Here is an 18,986-nt window from a genome sequence, read left to right as displayed (position 1 = left end):
TTGCGTTGCTTCTTAAGTAACAGCTATAAATGAGGTAATCCAGTATTCATCCTTTTTTATTGACCCACCTCACTTAACATGATTCCTTCAAGTTCCATCCATAATAAGGAAAAAGAGAGTATTTCATTATATATATTTATATATATATATATATTAGTATTTTTATTTATTTATCATTGGATAGAGACAGAGATAAATTGAAAGGAGGGGGAAATAGAAAGGAAAAGAGACAGAGAGACACCTGCAACTCTGCTTTACCACTCATGAAGCTTTCCCCCTGCAGGTGGGGACCAGGGGCTTGAACCTGGGTCCTTAAGCACGGTAATATGTACAATTAACCAGGTGCACCACTGCCTGGCTCCTATTTCATTATTCCTTACGTCTGGGTAGTATACCATTGTGTACATATACCACAACTTTCTTAGCCACTTATTTGTTGTTGGACATCTGGGTTGCTTCTAGATTTGGGCTATTACAAACTGTGCTGCTATGAACATAGATGTAACAACAGTGTAAGTGTTTCTCTTTGCCCCACATACTTGTTGGGTTGATACATGCAGAAGAATGGAGCAAGTCCACCAACTATCACCATGTACACTGTACACAATTCAACTCTAAAAAAAGACCATCAAGACATGGACATTAAATGAAAAAACATTAAATGAACAAAACAGAATGGTTTTTGAACAAGACGATTTGGGCCAATCTTAGGAGCCTTAGGATAGTAGTGGACTTATGCATACCCCTGTTTCTTTCTACTTATTTATCTATTTATTTTTATAATGATAGAAACATGAAGAAATAGGGCAAGAGAATAGAGAGGGGGAGAGAAAGAGAGGAACCTGCAGCCTGCTGCACTGAGTGCGAAGCTTCCCATCTTAGGTGGGGGCCAGAGGCTCAAACCAGGGTCTTCAGATATGCTAAGTTTTTTACTTTACCAGCTGTGCATCACTTGGCCTCCATACCTTTGCTTTATAAGCAAAAAAAAAAAAATAGCATCAACCTCATAATAATATGCTAAGAACTGAATGAGTATATACATATGTGTATACGCATATACACACATATAGACACACCACACACATGCACAACACATCCACTACTGAAAGAAAAACAAGAGGAGAAAGTTTAGATATCTATGACCTTTTTTTTTCTTTGTAATCTTCAGTTGGAAGTACTGCTGCATGACAGCATGCTATAGGTCTTATGTGTGAATTATTCATGATCATCATATGTCTACCCACATCTTTATTCACTCATTATCCATGACCCTTATGCACAGGGAAAATTTTGACCAGTATGAATTCAACTAGAGAAAGCAGGGACACCTTCCAAGCTGTGCAAATGGAAAGTCATTTTATTCCTCTAAAATTCCTTACTAATCAGCAAAAGTTTGATGTGATTCAATAATGCAAATATTATTCTCTCTCTTAGGCTATAATAGCTCTAAAGAAAAGGAGGAAAACTTCCCCTTATGACTCATGGGTGTTTCTGAAAAACTAGTTGCTGCAACAGCTCTGATTGGAAGTCAAGGTAATGGTGAGTCATTCAAAAAGAGGCAGGTGACAGCCAGAGTTGAGCAACAACCTGCACATCCAATAAGGAAGTTGTAGATCTATGGCCACTGAAATACTAGTCAACTGTAAGAAAATATGGAGTCGTGTCTGTTGTGACAACATGGATGGATCTAGTGGCTCATGCCAAGTGAAACAAGTCAGAAGGAGAAAGACAAATCCTGATTATCTCACTCATGTGAGACTTAAGAAATAACAAAAAGGAAAATACAAGATAAAACATGAATAAATCCTAGGTCAATTTCTTGCTTGCTTGCTTGCTTAATAGAGGTAGGGACAGAGTGAAAGACACCACAGTACCAAGGCTTTCTTTAAAACGGAGAGGGCTGGGCTTGAGCCAGAGTCATGCACATAGCAAAGCATCACAGTCTGTGCGAGCTACGTCACTGGCCCTCCATGGTCAATTTCAGCAGCTCTAGAAAACTAAAGTGTGAAGTGAGAATGGGTTAAAAGAAGGTTTGGTGGGCTGGGGAGACAGCATAATGATTACTCAAGACTTTCATTCCTGAGGCTCTAAGGTTCCAGGTTTAATATCCAGCACACCACAAACCAAAACTAAGCAGTTCTCCGATCTCTCTCTCACTCTCCCCTCCCCCCGTGTGTGTGTGTGTGTGTGTGTGTGTGTGTGTGTGTGTGTGTGTATGTGTGTGTACCTTTTTTTTAATTTGTATTTATTTATTTTTTGCCTCCAGAGTTATCGCTGAGGCTTGGTGCCTGCACTACGAATCCACTGTTCCCGGAGGCTATTTTTGTTGCCCTTGTTGTTTATTGTTGTTATTATTATTGTTGTTACTGCTGTCATTGTTGTTGGATAGGACAGAGAGAAATCTAGAGAGGAGGGGAAGACAGAGAGGAGGAGAGAGGATAGACACTTGCAGACCTGCTTCACCGCTTGTGAAACGACCCCCTGCAGATGGGGAGCTGGGGGCTCGAACCAGGATCCTTATGGCAGTCCTTGCACTTTGCACCATGTGCGCTTAACACTGCTGCGTGCGCTACCGCCCAGCCCCGTTTTTCTTTTTAGAGAAAGTTTGGTGCCCAGAGCCCTGTTGTGGAGAGAAATGACACACTTTGGTAGCTTGCTGGTACATACTTGAGGGAGGTGTGAAATTGTAGTCCTGTGATAATAGTAGTCTTATAAAACATTTCCTCAATAAAAAGATAACAAATTAAATACACACTTTTAAAAGGTGAGTAATATTTAAAAATATTCAACATAACATTAGAACACTTTTGGCTGAAAAGTCAACCTGACCCAAAGCAGAATAAACTGGAGGTTAAGTCGACTCTCCCCTCCACTCCTCTCCTCTCCCTTCCCTTCCCCTCTTTTCTTCTTCTCTCCTTTTTTTCTTCCTTCTGTCAAAAGAGTACAGGATTTCTTCCTTCCTTCTTTCCTTCTTTCGTTCACAGAGCACTGCTTTGTTCTGGCTACTGGAGGTGCCAGGTGGTGCTCACACTTGGGGCCTCTCACATGCAAATTCCACTGACTGCTACCAATGTGCTATCTCCCCAGCACCAGGACAGAAACCGTCTGTACTTCTATACCCATCACCTCTGCCCTAATACCCCCAAGTTCCAAGTCTCTAAGGAGAAAAGAAAAGGGTGGAAAGGAGGATGTTGACACAGTGGATAAAGTGTTGGACTCTCCAACACGAGGTCCTGAATTGGATGCTTGAGTTCACTCTCTCAGTAATTAATAAATATAAATATTTTTAAAGGAAAAGAAATCAAAATGCAAAGACTTCTAAGGTTTGCCCAAACCTGAATATCTTCTAAGTTATCTCTAAAAAAACCTCACTTCAATCAGACTTGACAGAAAAATTAAAAATATATATTTTTTTCAGGGGCCATATCCTGCTAATAATCTAAAAATATCTTTTTCAGAAGGTGTCCCAGTATTTTTACTTTACTTTGAAGTCTAAGTGTCTAATGACCAGATGAACCAACAAACACCTATGGATTCATTTAATTAATTTATTAATTTATCTATTTTATTGCCAACAAGTTTGTTGCTGGGGCTTTGTGCTTGCACTATGAACCCATCACTCCTGTTGGCTACTCCCCCTCCCTTTTTTTTAACCTCTCCCTTCCTCTCCCCTCTCTCCCCTCTCTCCCCTCCCCTCCCCTCCCCTCCCCTCCCCTCCCCTCTCCTCTCCTCTCCTCTTTCCTCTCTCCTCCTTTCCTTTTCTCTTGATAGGACAGAGATAAATTAAGAGGGGAAGGGGGTATAGGGGTATAGGGAGACAAAGAGAGAAAATGGTATCCCTGTTTCATTGCTTACGAAGCTTCTCCTTACAGGTGGGAAGCAGAGGCTTGACTCAGGTCCTGGCACAAGGTAATGTGTGCACTCAACCAGGTTCGCCGCCACCTGACCCCTAAACACATATTTCTAAATATAACAGTCAAGATCGTAATGACCTAGGCAGTTTACATTGCATCTACACAACCCCCACAAAACAATTTTAAATAAAGTTTTTGTAAAACATAAAAATTCAACAGAAGAATAAATCTTCCTCCCTGTTTCCCACTCTCTATGGGGGGGTACATGTAAGGGGTAAATAGCAAACAGACTCTCATGGATGAGATTCTGAAGTCCCAGGTTCAATCTCCCTACATCATCATAACTAGAACTTAGTGTTCTGGTTAAAAAAAAAAAAAAGTGCCAGAAGTGGTGAATCACATGCTTGCATGAAGCCCCAGGGATAAAAAATAGCAGTAAATTTCATTTCTGCAGATATGTAAAAGGAATTTGAGGAAAGGGCAGAAAATCCAAAATGGTATTCTGACCTTCATTATCCCCCTTCCAGTGAGGGAGGCCCCGATCCAAAAATAATAGCTTCAGTTGGATCAATATTTTATCAAGAGGAACTTATTTTTGACAACAGGAAGTTCCTGCTATTTTGCAGTCCTATGGTTTCAACAATAGGATTTCAAGAGAGTGAAATAAAATAGGAGCAGTCAAGAAATATTAATCTCTGAGAACAATTATCAAGGTGTGAAAAAAAAATTCAAACAGTTCAAAACCAACCTTAAAAAAACAAAACTGTTTCCTCATGCCATTTCTGAATTTCTCCTCACTTAAAAAAAAATAAATCAGAATCAAACAATTTTTTTTACCACAAGAACTTTTTATTCATTAAGCTATGATAATTAGATAGCTAGCTAATGTTCAGGTAAAGAAAAATGAACAGTGAGTCATATTACAGAGCCAAGCAACAAATGGGTATTTATAAATACCCAAGGGCAGAGCTAACTGTACACAGGAAATTTGGAAAAGTTGAATTATTAAATTCTAGGTGAACTAGTAATTTGGATTTAAAAAATAAATGATTTAAAAATAAGATGCCAAATAATACAAAAATAAATAGCTTAAAACTAAAATACTGGGAGTCAGGAGGTCTCGCATCGGGTTAAGCACAGGTGTCGCAAAGCACAATGATCAGTTTAAGGATCCTGGTTTGAGCCCCACCTCCCCACCTGTAGGGGAGTCGCTTCACAAGTGCTGAAGCAGGTCTACAGGTGTCTATCTATCTCTTCTCCTCTCTGTCTTCTCTTCCTCTCTTTATTTCTCTCTGCCCTATCCAACAATGATGACATCAATAACAACAACAATAGTAACTACAACAATAAAACAAGGGCAACAAAAGGGAATAAATAAATAAATAAAACTAAGATACTAAGGAATGTTTTATGATCATGAGATGAAAAACAGGCAGTGAAAAGTTTTGATGAGGTTCTTGTTAGCAAAATTATTATTCTTTTTTTCTTTTGTCATGAGGGTTTATCATTGTGGCTCACTGCCTACAACACTCACTCCACCATTTGGGCAGTCATTTTCTATCTTTCTTGATGACAGAGAGTGAGAGACAGCGGGGGGGGGGAGAGAAACAGAGGAGAGACAACTGCAGAACTGCTCTACCATTCACGAAGCTTCCCACCTATAGGTGGAGGCCAGAGGCTCAAATTAAGGTGCTCAAGCATTGTAGTATGTAAGTACTACCCAGTCAGCATGCATTGGACCTTCCCGTGGTGCATCCCGTGAGTACCCATTCATTGGGGAAACTGACGATCCTTCCTAGCCGACTGAATCCACATGGATCCCAGTCACTTTCAAAGCCAGCAACAAGCAGCTCCTGACAGCTTTCAACCTGACCTGTTGACTGGCTATGGAAGAAGGGCAAATGCTAGAAGAAGAAGAAGTCAGCAGCCACTGCACAGCCCCCAAATTTCTTTCTTTCTTTTTTTCCCCTCCAGGGTTATCACTGGGGCTTGGTGTTGGCACTAAGAATCCACTGCTCCTGGCGGCCTTCCCCGCCCCCCCCCAAACACACACATTTTATTGGATAGGACAGAAAGAAATTGAGAGGGGAGTGGGAGAGAGAGGGGGAGAGAGAAGACACTTGCAAATCTGCTTCACTACTTGTGAAGTGTTCCCCCCTTCCCCTGCAGGTGGGGACTCAGGGACTCAAACCCAGATCCTTGTATAAGTCCTTGCGCTTAGTAATATGTGAGCTTAACCAGGTACACCACTGCTGGCCTGCCCCACCCCAAACTTCTTAATTGCAGATTTGGACCAGCAAATATTTTCCAAATCCCCTTTATAATGCTACAACACTATGTTGGTTGCTCTGTTCTTTCTTACTCTTGGTTCTTCAAATGAAGATCCAGTGGGCCACTACATGGAATCTAATGTTTAAAACATGTTGAAAATCCAAAAGCATGATATGGATAACATCTGGGAAGGTTGCATGTACTTTTATTGATAAAATCTTACCAGTGTCAAGACTGTTCTTTACAACTCTTTTGAAGGCCAATTATTCAGGTGTGTGGAAAGGAATCAGGAAAAAAAAAAAAAGTCATTTCCTCCAAATCCAAAACTTGTTTGAAGATTCTGCTGCTTACTGTCACCAAGAACAGAGACTAACCTAACTGAGTTTGATTAGGGGCTGACAAGCATTGAAACCGACTACTGTCTAGACATTCTGAACTTAAGACAGCAATTACACGATGATTTCACAAAACAGAGTGCAAAAGCAAAGTGTTTGCAGATGTGGATACTGAATCAGATCTGCTTGACTTTGAACTTGAGCACTGCTCTGTGACCACTGTCTGACATGGGTAAGTGAAATGCCCTTTCTGAGGCAAATCTCTTTTTCACAAACGTATTGAGAATTAAATGAGATTTATCTTATTAAAAAGGGCTTAGAGGGGTCAGGTGGTGGCACACTGGGTAAAGCACACGTTGTAGTTGTAGTAAATGCAAGGACCTGTGCAAGGATCCAGGTTCCAGTCCTCATTCCCCACCTGCAGGGAGTGGGGGGGGGGGTGCTTCATAAGAGGTGAAGCAGGTCTTCCACTGCTCCTAGAGGCTATTTTTCCCATTTTGTTGCCCTTGTTATGGTTGTTATTGTTTTTGTTGTTATGGCTGTTGTTGTTGAATAGGACAGAGAGAAATTTAGAGAGAGGAGGGAAGACAGAGAGGAGGAGGGAAAGACAGACACCTGAAGACCTGCTTCACCACTTGCGAAGCGACCCCCCTGCAGGTGGAGACCTGGAGGGCTCGAACCGGGCTCTTTACACCAGTTCTGGCACTTTGTGCCATGTGCGCTTAACCCGCTGCGCTGCCACCCAGCCCCCGAGAACTTTTTAATTCCTTATCTCTTTAAAAGATTACAGCTTAGCTGATATCCTCACGAAATTTTATGTAGCTTATAAATACATGTACTTGACATAAGATAAAACAAAAATTAATGAAACAGGGTAATTTAAAGTAGACTGAATAAGAAGTAGGGGAAATACTATTTGATAAAAAATTGGACTACACATTTATATCATATATTTATTCATAAAACATGTATTTGCTCCTGTCAGCAGCTGTTTCAGAGTCACACAGACACACACACACACACACACAGAGGGGATGAATAACTTACGAGATGCATAACCAATTTTAATAGGTAAACAACTTGGTTAGTGTGTCATATAATGGACAATTTTCTTGATCTTGTATTCACAGAAAACCCACAGAAACTTCCCATGGTTGCTATTCATTCATATAAGATGTATTTACTGAATAACAACTATATGCATGGAGGAGAGGTTCATGTCAAATCTCACTGCAACATGTTAAACATGATGGCATAGTTACCTGCAGTGTTGAGGGAGCCCAGAGGAACCAGTGAATTATTGTGTGCAAGGGAGTGAGATGGTGAGATCTTATCTGCCAAGATAGAAATGAGATTCCAGAATGACATTTGTTGCTTAAATGAAATAGGAAAATTATTTAGGGGGGCAGGGGTGGTAGCACAGCGGCTTAAGTGCACATGGCATGAAATGCAAGAACCCCTGTAAGGATCTGGGATTGAGCCCCCAGCTCCCCACCCACAGGGGGTCGCTTCACAAGAGGTGAAGCAGGTCTGTGGGCATCTGTCTTTCTCTTTTCCTCTCTGTCTTCCCCTCCTCTCGTAATCTCTCTCTGTCCTATCCAATAACAACAGCAATAACAAAAGAAAAAAATGGGGGGGGGGATGGCCTTCAGGAGAGGTGGATTTGTAGTGCAGGCACTGAGCTCCAGCAATAGCCCTGGAGGCAAAAATAAATAAATATTTTGGACAGTCTTTGGAAAGCTATACTCCCTTCCCCAGACTTTGGCAAAAAATAAGAAGAAAAAAAAAAAAAGCAATGCTCAGAAATTTCTCAGCTTTGTTTCCTGTTCACTCAGGAATCATCTGTGTTCTTAAGCAAAAAGGAAGCATGGTTTGAGATTTTTCAGGAAGATAACATAATTATGATTAATCTTTGTTCCTCTGGGACTATAAAACTCTCAGGACCAAGGATTTGTATATGTTCTGTTTTATTTTTGAGGGCAAGGACCAGAATTAACAAGGACATAGAATTAAAATGTAGGCTGACTGATGCAAAGATACACAGTTTGTACGTTCCCAAAAACATTCCAGAGAGGAGACAAACACACCACCTCACAATTTCTACAGGACAGTTTGTATGAAGGATGATTATGTAGAAACAAGAAGGTAGCTATGTGTGAGAATTTCTAACATGCCAAACAATCCAGAAATCATGACTGCATCAGTAATGAAGTGGTCACTATACCAATGCTCTCTTCTCAGAAGCCTTTAACCTAGTGAAACTGACAAAGTATGGTACATAAGCTTAAAGCTGAACTGGAGGTGGGGATCTTGGGAAATGGAGTAGAGGTCAAGTAATCGATGACCGGCCCTTGAAAAAATTACGATTTCTTGCATTAGCCTGAAACTAAACCAAACTTCACAACAGAAGATGTAATGATATTGGACAAAAGCAGCAAAGTGAAGGAAATTATTTGTGGAGGAAAAAGAGGACTTCAATTGATACCACTCTCTGGCCTTTAAATGTCAATTTATATTTTATTTGCAGTAAAATATTCTTTCTAAGTTAGAACTGGTATCTGACACAGACATCTTTAACATATTTGAAACTGTAACTCTTTAGATTCTCCTGGTAGTCCCACAGCGGTGTAACTAACAAGATGTAGTTATCTTGTGAAGAAATATGACAGGTGGGGCTAGAGGTGGCACACCTGGTTAAGAGCACACATTACGGTACGCAAGGACCCAGGTTCAAGTCCCTGGTTCCCACTTGTAGAGGGAAAGTTTCACAAATAGTGAAGCAGGGTTGCAGGTGTCTCTCTTTCCCTCTCTGTCTTTCCACCCCTCTCAATTTCTGTCTAACTCTATCCAAAAATAAGTAAAATATGATGGTGATCTTCATTTGCTACCAAGAGAGCACAAAACATTACAATTCATCCAATAAATGCTACTACACAGTGAGTTTGCAAACTTGGGTTTTAAGATGCACTATTTTGAAAAAAGAAGTTTCAAAAAAAATTGAGGCTACATGGGTCAGTGGTAGGAAAGGTGTGCAGACATATATCATGGGGAGATAAGAAATCTGTCCTTTCCTCTGCACCCCCAAAAGAATTGTGGTCTATACCTCCAGAGGGAGAGAAATGTCAGGGGGAGGTGACTAAAGGGATCTGAACTCCGATTCCATCAGGACACAGAGAGAGAAGGAAAAAGGAAAGGAATTCAGAAGTAGAAATAGATGTAGGTGGGACTTAGAAAGGCAGAGAAGGCAAGGCCATAGGAAAAAAATGGGATATATATATATATTGGAACTGCAGTGGTTCTCCCAGGGTCACAGATATGGGTGAATATTCTTTCTTTGGAACCACTGCAGTTCCAATAGAGGGAATGGGGACACAAAACTCTGGTTGTGGGAACAGTGTGGAATTATATCCCTGTTATCTTGAAATTCTGCAAATCAATATTAAATCACTAATAAAAAAAAGCTGTCCTATATCCCCAGACAATAACTTGGGTCCACCTGTATATCAGATGTCAGGCTCAGGCAAAAACTAATAAAGTCATGGGCCCTTTGGAATATACCTGAAATAGACCTACTAGCTATTTCCAAACCTGGGACCACAAATCTTCATCTGCAATATTCCAGCCTCTAGATTCATGATTAGTCAACTTTTTTGGGGGGGCTTTATATATTAACACTTTCTCAGCCACCAGGTCCCAGATGCTACCATGATGCCAACCAGACTTCCCTGGGCAGATGACCCCACCAATGATGTGTCCTGGAGCCCTGCTTCCGCAGAGCCCTTCTCCACTAGAGAAAGAGAGACATGCTGGGAGTTTGGATTGACCTGCTAACGCCCATGTTCAGTGGGGAAGCAATTACAGAAGCCAGACCTTCTACCTTCTGCACCCCATAATGACCCTGGGTCCATACTCCCAGAGGGTTAAAGTAAAGGAAAGCTATCAGAGGAGGGGATGGGATATGGAGTTCTGGTGGTGGGAATTGTACACCTCTTATCCTATGATCTTGTCAGTGTATCCACTTTATAAATTAAAAAAAAAGGGGGGGGAAGCTGTTCTTTTGTATCAACTGTCTGTAAATAATTACTTCCCCCCAACAAAGTGATTTGAAAAACAATAATGAAAAGAGATTTTGCTATTCATTAAAAATATATTGGATCAACCTTCTCGTGGTGCATCCCATGAGTACCACGTGAGATTCACTGGGGAAACTGACGATCCTTCCTAGCCGACTGAATCCACATGGATCCCAGTCACTTTCAAAGCCAGCAACAAGCAGCTCCTGACAGCTTTCAACCTGACCTGTTGACTGGCTACAGAAGAAGGGCAAACGCTAGAAGAAGAAGAAGAATTAAAAATATAGGATATCAGGGCTGAGTGGTAGCACACCTGGTTGAATGCATGTTACAATGTGCAAGGACACAGGTTTGAGGCCCTGGTCCCCAAATGAAAGAGGAAAACTTCACGAGTGGTGAAGCAGTGCTCCAGCTGTCTGTCTCTCTCCCTCTTTATCTCCCCTTTCCCTCTCAATTTCTGGCTGTCTCTAGCCAATAAATAAATAAATATAGTAATAAATATATATAGATTATCATACAAGTAAAATCAGATGTTTTATTGCTTCCAACACTTTCTCTAAAATCTTTCTAAAAACTAATTGTGGAGATGTGCTATTACCATTTGCTTAGGGCTCCATGTGGAGCACCATCTCTGGCCTTCTTTAAGATTACTCTAAAAATGGGGGGGGAAAAGTGGAAAATTTCATTCTATAGTTGGATGTAATAAAACTATATCAAGTACCAAAATACTGTTCCAACAAAGCCATTGGTAGTTCTTAGCCTATGACTAGCCAAAATGTTTATGATTTTTTTTCATATTTCATACAAAATTAACTTTCATAAACTAAATGTAAGGTCAACTGTCAATAATGAGTTTTTAAATTGTAGGAAAAATCATCACAAAAGAAGTTGCATACAATTTTCAGGATGCTGCATACAATTTTCAGACTCCAAATGTATTTAATCACTTTCTCCCAATGTATGAGTCAAAGCGAAATCCATACATCTAGAAGTTAGCAGCAGCAGCAGAAGCAGAGGCAGGCAAGTCAAGCTTGGCATTTCTGGAAGCAATATCAAATCTCTTGGGGATCTGTATCTTATACCCTATGAGCAGACATTTGTTGAGTTAGGAAAATTGTCTCAGTTTAATCTTTATAACAAATTCATAACTGGGGGCCGGGTGGTGGGGCTGCCTGGTTAAGCGCACACACTACAGTGCACAAGGACCCAGGTTCAAGCCCCTGGTCTCCTTCTGCAGGGGGGAAGCTTTAGGAGTGATGAAGCAGGGCTGTAGGTGTCTCTCTGTCTCTCTCCCTCTCTATCTCCCCCTTCCCTCTCGATTTCTGACTGTCTCTATCCAATAAATAAATAAAGATAATACAAAATAAATAAAATCATAACTAAAAAATTATCACCTCCATTCTTTCATTTAGTGGACATTCATTGAATGATTACTACATGCCACTGACTATTCAAGTTTTCAGGTTTAGAACAGTGACTAACCACCACCACCACCACCACCAGCATTAAAAAAAAAAATCCTTGCTTTCTAGATACTAGAATTCTAGTGTATACCATTATTTGTTAAATCTTTTTTTTTCTTTAATCTTGTCCTTAGCTAAAGTATTAGAGGAAATAGTAAAATCTTTCTCTTACACAATAGGTAGACTTTAATATAGACACTTAAGAGTGACAAAAAATTCAGAAGTCACTATATAAAGTCACTATAAGGTACTGAGGATTGCCAACATAGTCAGAAAAAGGTATAGTTTCCTCTTATGAAGCTAAACTGACAGGCGAAATTTTCCTCTCACTAAATCAGTGAGCTTGGTAACAAATGTGTCTTTCAGAAGAGCCAGAAAAGTGTAATTCCGAGGCTATTACCAATATGCTGTTGTTCCAAACAAATTGATAGCTTCGCTTTAACATATAAGTGTCTAAAACATTAGCACCAGTGAGCTCCAGGAATAGTGGGGCTACTGAGGTGTTCTGTCTCTCTTCCCTTCTTTGTTGTCACACTCTCTAAAGGAGGGACAGAAAAAGTTGGGTCAGAAGGTTGCTCTGTAGTATGGCCCCTGTGCAGCGCTTTGATCTCATTACCTGGTCACTTAAAGCTAAGCAACATTGTCTCACAGCAAGTGCGCAACAACCGACAACGGTGCTTTGTAATATATGATAGGAATCAAAACAATTAGTGCTGATTCTCCTTTGAAAACATAAAAAAAGGTAACACTTCTCTAAAACTTAAAAGGCCAGGGGAAAACAAACAAACAAACAAACAAACAGCTCTCTTGCTAGTGTGCTTGCTGTGCCATGCAAACAACCCAGGTTTGAGCCTGGCCCCCGCTACAGTGAGGAAAGCCTTATTGCTTTAGAGTGAGTGCTTCTCTGTCTTGGTCTTAGACTCTGATTTTATCTGAAAAAGTCAGTTCAGAGAAGTGAGATCCTTGTAATGACAAAACAAATGGTGAAAGATTTATTATGTAATTTTCAGAGAAACAAGCTTATACTCAATTATATAAATAAGAAAATATTAAGGTGACCCAGGGGGGTGGCACACCTGGTTAAGTGCACATATTACTATGCATAAGGATCCAGGTTCAAGCCCTCTTCCCACTTGCAAGGGGGACAGTCTACAAGCAGTGAAACAGGTTTGCAAGTAGCTATCTTGCTCCCTCTCTCCCTCTCAATCTCTCACTCTCTTCTCAATTTTTCTCTGTCCCGTCAAATAAACTAGAAAGAGAGAGAGAGAAAAAAAGGAAATGAAAAAAAAATGGCCTCCTGAAGCTGTGTATTCATAGTGCTGACACTGAGCACTAGTGATAACCCTGATGACAATAAAAAAAAATTGAATTAAATTACATGTTAAAGGTTGGCTTGCTACCATTAAACACTGGATTAGGCTGGGCTGATTGAGTAAACCCAAACTTCAAACGTCTACTGGGTCAAATTATACACAATACTGTTGGTCAAGAAAGAATAAGAGTGAAGTGATTCTAGATATGGGCTAACAATCTTTCAGGAGAGTCAAAAAAGGCACCAGGAAATAGCTCTGATAGGAACTGTAGCCTTATGTTTTGAGGGCCCACAGGGAAGTTCCTTGTATGGTAGAGTGGAGCTGTGGAGTCTCTTCTCCATTCTCTCTTCTCTCTATAGTCTTCTAGCTCTTTCAAATAAAGAACGAATAAAAGGCCTGGGAAGGCTGCTCAGAGTTTCCAAACATAAAGTTCTGGTCTCATCCCCCCACATAAAAAGGGGGGAATGTGGGATTAACCAACAGAGAGAAGATGAAGGTTTTGTTGCGATCCTAGAGACAACGCAAATACCAGGTAATTCTCCAGAGGAGAGCAGCCAGTTTATGAGGTAGCAGTTAAATCAATATGCCAGTACTCTCCTTTCTCTCTCTTCCCTTTTCCCCTTCACTGTCTTTTAAACCAACCATGGAGAAATAGAAACAGAGAAAGCTAGCAGAGTTGAAAAGGGACAGAGAAAGAAGCTAGCCATGCCTGCTTCACTCCATTTTCAAGAATTCTGCTTCAGCAGAACTGAAGAGCAGAAGTTGTAAGTGAATAAAAATAGCATCCTTGACAATTCCACAACACTACCTATCTAAACAAGAGGGGTACTGGGGATAGGAATGGACCAATATCCCTTTGCAGTAATTGAAATAAGAATTTCCAGAGCTTCAAACAGCATTATCCCCCAGAGACAAGGAGACTTATTATTGTTGATTAAAAAAAAAAGTATTATCACTTTGAAACAGTCTAACACTTAATAGAAGTTTCTCTGCAATAGAAATCACTCAAGAAAAGCAATGAACAGAAATCATCTGTCTACAGGCTGTGGGAAAACCTACTTACTATATTGCAGGTAGTAACATACCATGGGTTACTTCAACAACACAGAGATAGAGATAGACTTCTGGTGCTGCCACTCCTGTGAGTTTTATCTGGTTTCCCAGACAGTGAAGTAGGAACTACAGAGACATACTGAATTGTGGATAAAACAAACCACACAAGGCTCATCAGGTGCTGAGTGGATACTGATAAAGATGCTTGATTTTACTAATGGCTCAAACTACAGCTTGCTTGTTCTCTTGAGAAGGAAAAGAGAAAAGCTAAAACCAGTAAACGAGGCTGTTCATAAAGAGTCGGAGTAAAATACTGATCCCATTCAGCAGTTCGTATCACACTGCAAAAAAAAAAAAATCATCACAGAAGCATTTTCTAGAGAGCTTCCTATCTTTGAGTCCACAAGAAACAAGATAGAGATTGTTAGCTAAAGTGTAGGTTTTATTTTAAAGAATGGTTTGTCTTCTTTCTTTTCTCCTCTCTCTCTCTCTCTCTCTTTCCTTCTTTCTTTTTTCTAATTTTTACTAGGCAGGACAGAGAGCAATTGAGAGAGGAAGGAGAGACAGAGAAAAGGAAACAGAGGCCAGGTGGTAGCACACCTGGTTGAGCAAACATGTTACAATGCATAAGGACCTTGGATCAAACCCCCGACTCACTTGCGGGTAAAAGTTTTGCAAGTGAAGCAGGGCTGCAAGTGTCTCTCTGTCTCTTTCCTCTCTATCTCCACCTTCCCTCTCAATTTCAGGCTGTCTCTATTCTATAAATAATAATAATAATAAATTTAAAGAGAGAAGGAAAAGGAGAAATATACCTGCAGACCTGCTTCACTGCTCATGAAATGAACCCCTGTAGATGGGGAGCAGGGGTTTAAACCTGAATCCTTACACGGTGTATGTAATATGTGTGCTTAGCAGGGTGTTCCACTGCCTGGGCCCCATATATTTTCTAATGGTAAATTTTTATTCAGATTGAATTATCCTGACTTTGCATTTAAAAACAGCTTTCTGCAATGCAATTGGCTACAACCCAAAGTATATCAGACTTCAGTAATGTAGAAAATGTTCTAACATCCAGTACATGATTTTGTGATGTCAAAATAGACAGTTCTGGTCCAACTGTAAGAAAAATAAAAGAGTGCACTTCTCATGTCCCCCCAAATAATATTTTTAGATACAACTACAGTGGTACTTATTATAATTCATAATCACTCCTGACTTCTGTTTTTCATTATTTAAAATAACATTTTCAGCAAAATTAGATCTTTTCATAACGTGTTGAGAACTCAACTGACTTCACAGAAGTTTAGACTAGGGTTAGAGACATCTTTGAACTGAATAAGCATCTTTCTTTAATTTTTTTTTACTATCTTTATTTATTTGTTGGATAGAGACAGCTAGAAATGGAGAAGGAAGGGGGAGGTAGAGAAGGAAAGAAACAGACACCTGCTTCACCACTCGAAAAGCTTTCCCCCTGCAGGTGGGGACCAGAGGCTTGAGCCTGCATCCTTGTGCATTGTAACATGTGCACGCAATCAGGTGCACCACTATACGGCCCCCGAAGAAACATCTTTCCAAGTTAGTGGTATATGGATTAGAGTAATAAATGCAGGTAAATCAGTAAAATTGACTAAAAGGTGGCCAGGCACCTGGATGGTGCACCTGGTTAAGCTCGCACATTACAGTGCGCAAGGACCCGGGTTCAAGCCCCTGGTCCCCACCTGAAGGGGGAAAGCTTCACAAGTGGTGAAGGAGGGCTGCAGGTATCTGTCTCCCTTTCTATCTCGCCCTCAACTCTCATTTTCTCTCTGACTCTATTCAATAATAAAAATAAAAAATAAGTAAATATATTCTTTAAAAAATTGACTAAGAGTCACAAGATTAAAATTTATGTGAAGCAATAAAAGAACTTTGTATTTTCTTTCTTTTCCTTCATTGCCCCCAGGGTAATCGCTGGGGCTCAGTGCTGGCACTATGAGTCACTGCTCCTGTGACCATATTTTTGATTTTTTGCATAAGGTAGAGAGAAACTGGGAGAGGAGGAGAAGACGCAGAGGGAGAAAGACATCTGCAGACTTGCTTCACCACTTGTGAAGAAACCCTCCTGCAAGTAGCGAAACAGGGACTTGAACACAGATCCTTACGCGAGTCCTTGCACTTCGACCTGTGTGCACTATCGCCCGGCTCCGAGTTTTCTTCATTTTTTATACCATTTCCAAGTGAACAACTGAATTTAAACACATCATCTAAGTTCTTTTCAAATCTAAGGCATTCCATATGCATACATACACATATGAAAGCAAGCATCAGATTTATTTATGCTGGCATTAGGGTAGAGATCATGTTAAGCAGTTGAGGCTGATACTTCTGTTAAGATACTATCTTCAAAGACTTTCATTTGGTTTTAAGTAACTTCCCACTCTCACATAAGTTCTAGTTGAAGTACTATGATAAAGAAATTATTTCAGGGGCCAGGCGGTGACACACCGGGTTAAGCGTACATAGTACCAAGCACAAGGACCTGCGCAAGGATCCTGGTTTGAGTCCTTTGTTCCCAGTCTGACTGGGGGGTTCACTTCGCAACCTGTGAAGCATATCTGCAGGTGTTTTTTTCTCCCTCTCTATCTCAATTTTTCTCTGTCCTATCCAATAAAATGGAAAAAATAACCAGCGGGGGCAGTGGATTCATAGTGCAGGCACCAAGCCCCAGCAATAACCCTGGAGGTAAAAAAAAAAAATTAAAAAAAAAGGAGAAAGAGATATTTCACAGAGGAAAATCACCGAATACATGTAGATCTCAATCTCATTATCACAGAATGAATGAGATGACTGTAGCAGATGGGTCTTCAAATTCTTTGATAAACCCACATTTTATTGTTCAATTTTATTTTATTATGTTTATTTATTTTTCCCTTTTGTTGTCCTTGTTTTTTTATTATTGTTAGTAGTTATTATTGTTGCAGTTATTATTGTTGTTACTGATGTCATCATTGTTAGATAGGACAGAGAGAAATGGAAAGAGGAGGGGAAGACAGAGAGGGGGAGAGAAAGACAGACACCTGCAGACATGCTTCACCGCCTATGAAGCGACTCCCCTGCAGGTGGGGAACTGGGGGGCTCGAATCCTTATGCCGGTCCTTGCACTTTATGCCTCCTGCGCATAACCCGCTGCACTAGTTCAATTTTATTTTGAATTGAATTTGATACTAAATCTATTTATAAACATATGATGAACATATACCTTTCCTCTAATACAATTTAGGATATAATAAACTCCATCTTTCATAATTCTAAAATAAATTCTTGATTATGCTAATAACAGGCAGATTCAGTAGAAAAAAGATTCAAAATTATGGGCAGCTGGAAATTACACCTGTATCAACTTGTTATTAATCTTTTCCTTGGATTAATAGCATATCTAAACTTCTATTCACTGAAGCCTTAGTAGCTAGAAATCTGAACGTCTAGCAGTCTTCCAATATTCTAATACTAGCACAAATATAATGTTTGTTTGTTTGTTTGTTTATGGCTTCCAGGGTTATCCCTGGGGCTCCGTGCCTGCACTAAGAATCTACTGGTCCTGGTGGCCATCCTTTTCCCCTTGTTGCTGCTGTTGTTGTTGGATAGGACAGGGAGAAATAGAGAGAGGAGGAGAAGACAGAGAGGGAGAGAGAAAGACACCTACAGACCTGCTTCACAGCTTGGGAAGAGACTGCCCTGCAGGTGGGAAGTGGGGGCTGGAATGCGATTCCTGCATCTGACTTGCGCTTTGCACTAGGTGTGCTTAACCCGGTGCACTACCATCAGGCCTCCCAACAAATACAATATGTGTTTAGCATATTCACAAAACAGACTCCATATACATATAGTTAAGGGTTGGGTGCATATAAAAATTAGCATCGATACATATTTACTTAGCAAATATTTGAATTATTATGATGCAGTTGCTAAGATGCGATTTTGTGTATCATGTGATCCCTATCTTTATAAAATTTCTATTCATCTAAGATTTTCCTTTATTCTAAGCAGTGAAAGTCTCCCACCAGTCAAAAATGCAAAGGTAATTTTTATATTAAAAATTTCCACAGAAGGTTCCCAATTCATGGCAATATTTATTAACTTCCAGGGGGAAAAAAAATCATCTCTAGTTTGAATGTTTCATTTTTTTTTCATTTTGTATAGAAGCAGAAAGAGAAGTAGCTGTTCTTCTTTATCATATCCATGTATTTAAAATTCTTCTACTATTGCATGATTTTGTAGCTTTCATTTTCCTGAAAAGGTTTTATTTTAGATAGACATAGATTTTATTCTAAATCTTATTTTCAACTCACAACTCACTCTTAACCTTCATAAAAGACTCTGACATATTTTCTAAATGTCTTCAGTTTACTTATTTATTTATTTATTTTTTTAGTTGAAGCATCCAGCTTCGATACAAATCTAACCCTGGGCAGGGATAACAGTGAAACAATCATCATTCCCATATTACACACAGAGATTTGTATACATGCTCCTGTTTTTAAAACTTTATCACCTATTTACTTCTAAGTAGCACACTTGAGTCTTTCCATTTTTACTCATATTAATGCGTAGTCATTAGATCTTATAAAAATGCCTTAGTTTTAAT

General features: G+C 39.9%; 1 protein-coding gene and 1 long non-coding RNA gene across 2 annotated transcripts in view; one reads left to right on the top strand and one right to left on the bottom strand.

Annotated features, from left to right (window-relative positions):
- ADGRV1 (adhesion G protein-coupled receptor V1) overlaps window positions 1–18,986 on the bottom strand; it is a 561,037-nt gene that overhangs the window by 111,599 nt on the left and 430,452 nt on the right. The window lies entirely within an intron of this gene.
- The window catches only part of LOC132541304 (uncharacterized), a 36,255-nt gene continuing 23,490 nt past the window's right edge, over window positions 6,222–18,986 (top strand). The window contains exon 1 of the long non-coding RNA XR_009552465.1: window positions 6,222–6,692. This is a non-coding gene — a long non-coding RNA (uncharacterized LOC132541304). The remainder of the gene's footprint in view (window positions 6,693–18,986) is intronic.

The sequence above is a fragment of the Erinaceus europaeus genome, chromosome 11, assembly GCF_950295315.1.
Source record: "Erinaceus europaeus chromosome 11, mEriEur2.1, whole genome shotgun sequence".
Lineage (NCBI taxonomy): Eukaryota > Metazoa > Chordata > Mammalia > Eulipotyphla > Erinaceidae > Erinaceus > Erinaceus europaeus.
The sequence above is the reverse complement of the archived record's forward strand: the minus strand, read 5'-3'. Positions and strand labels throughout refer to the sequence as shown.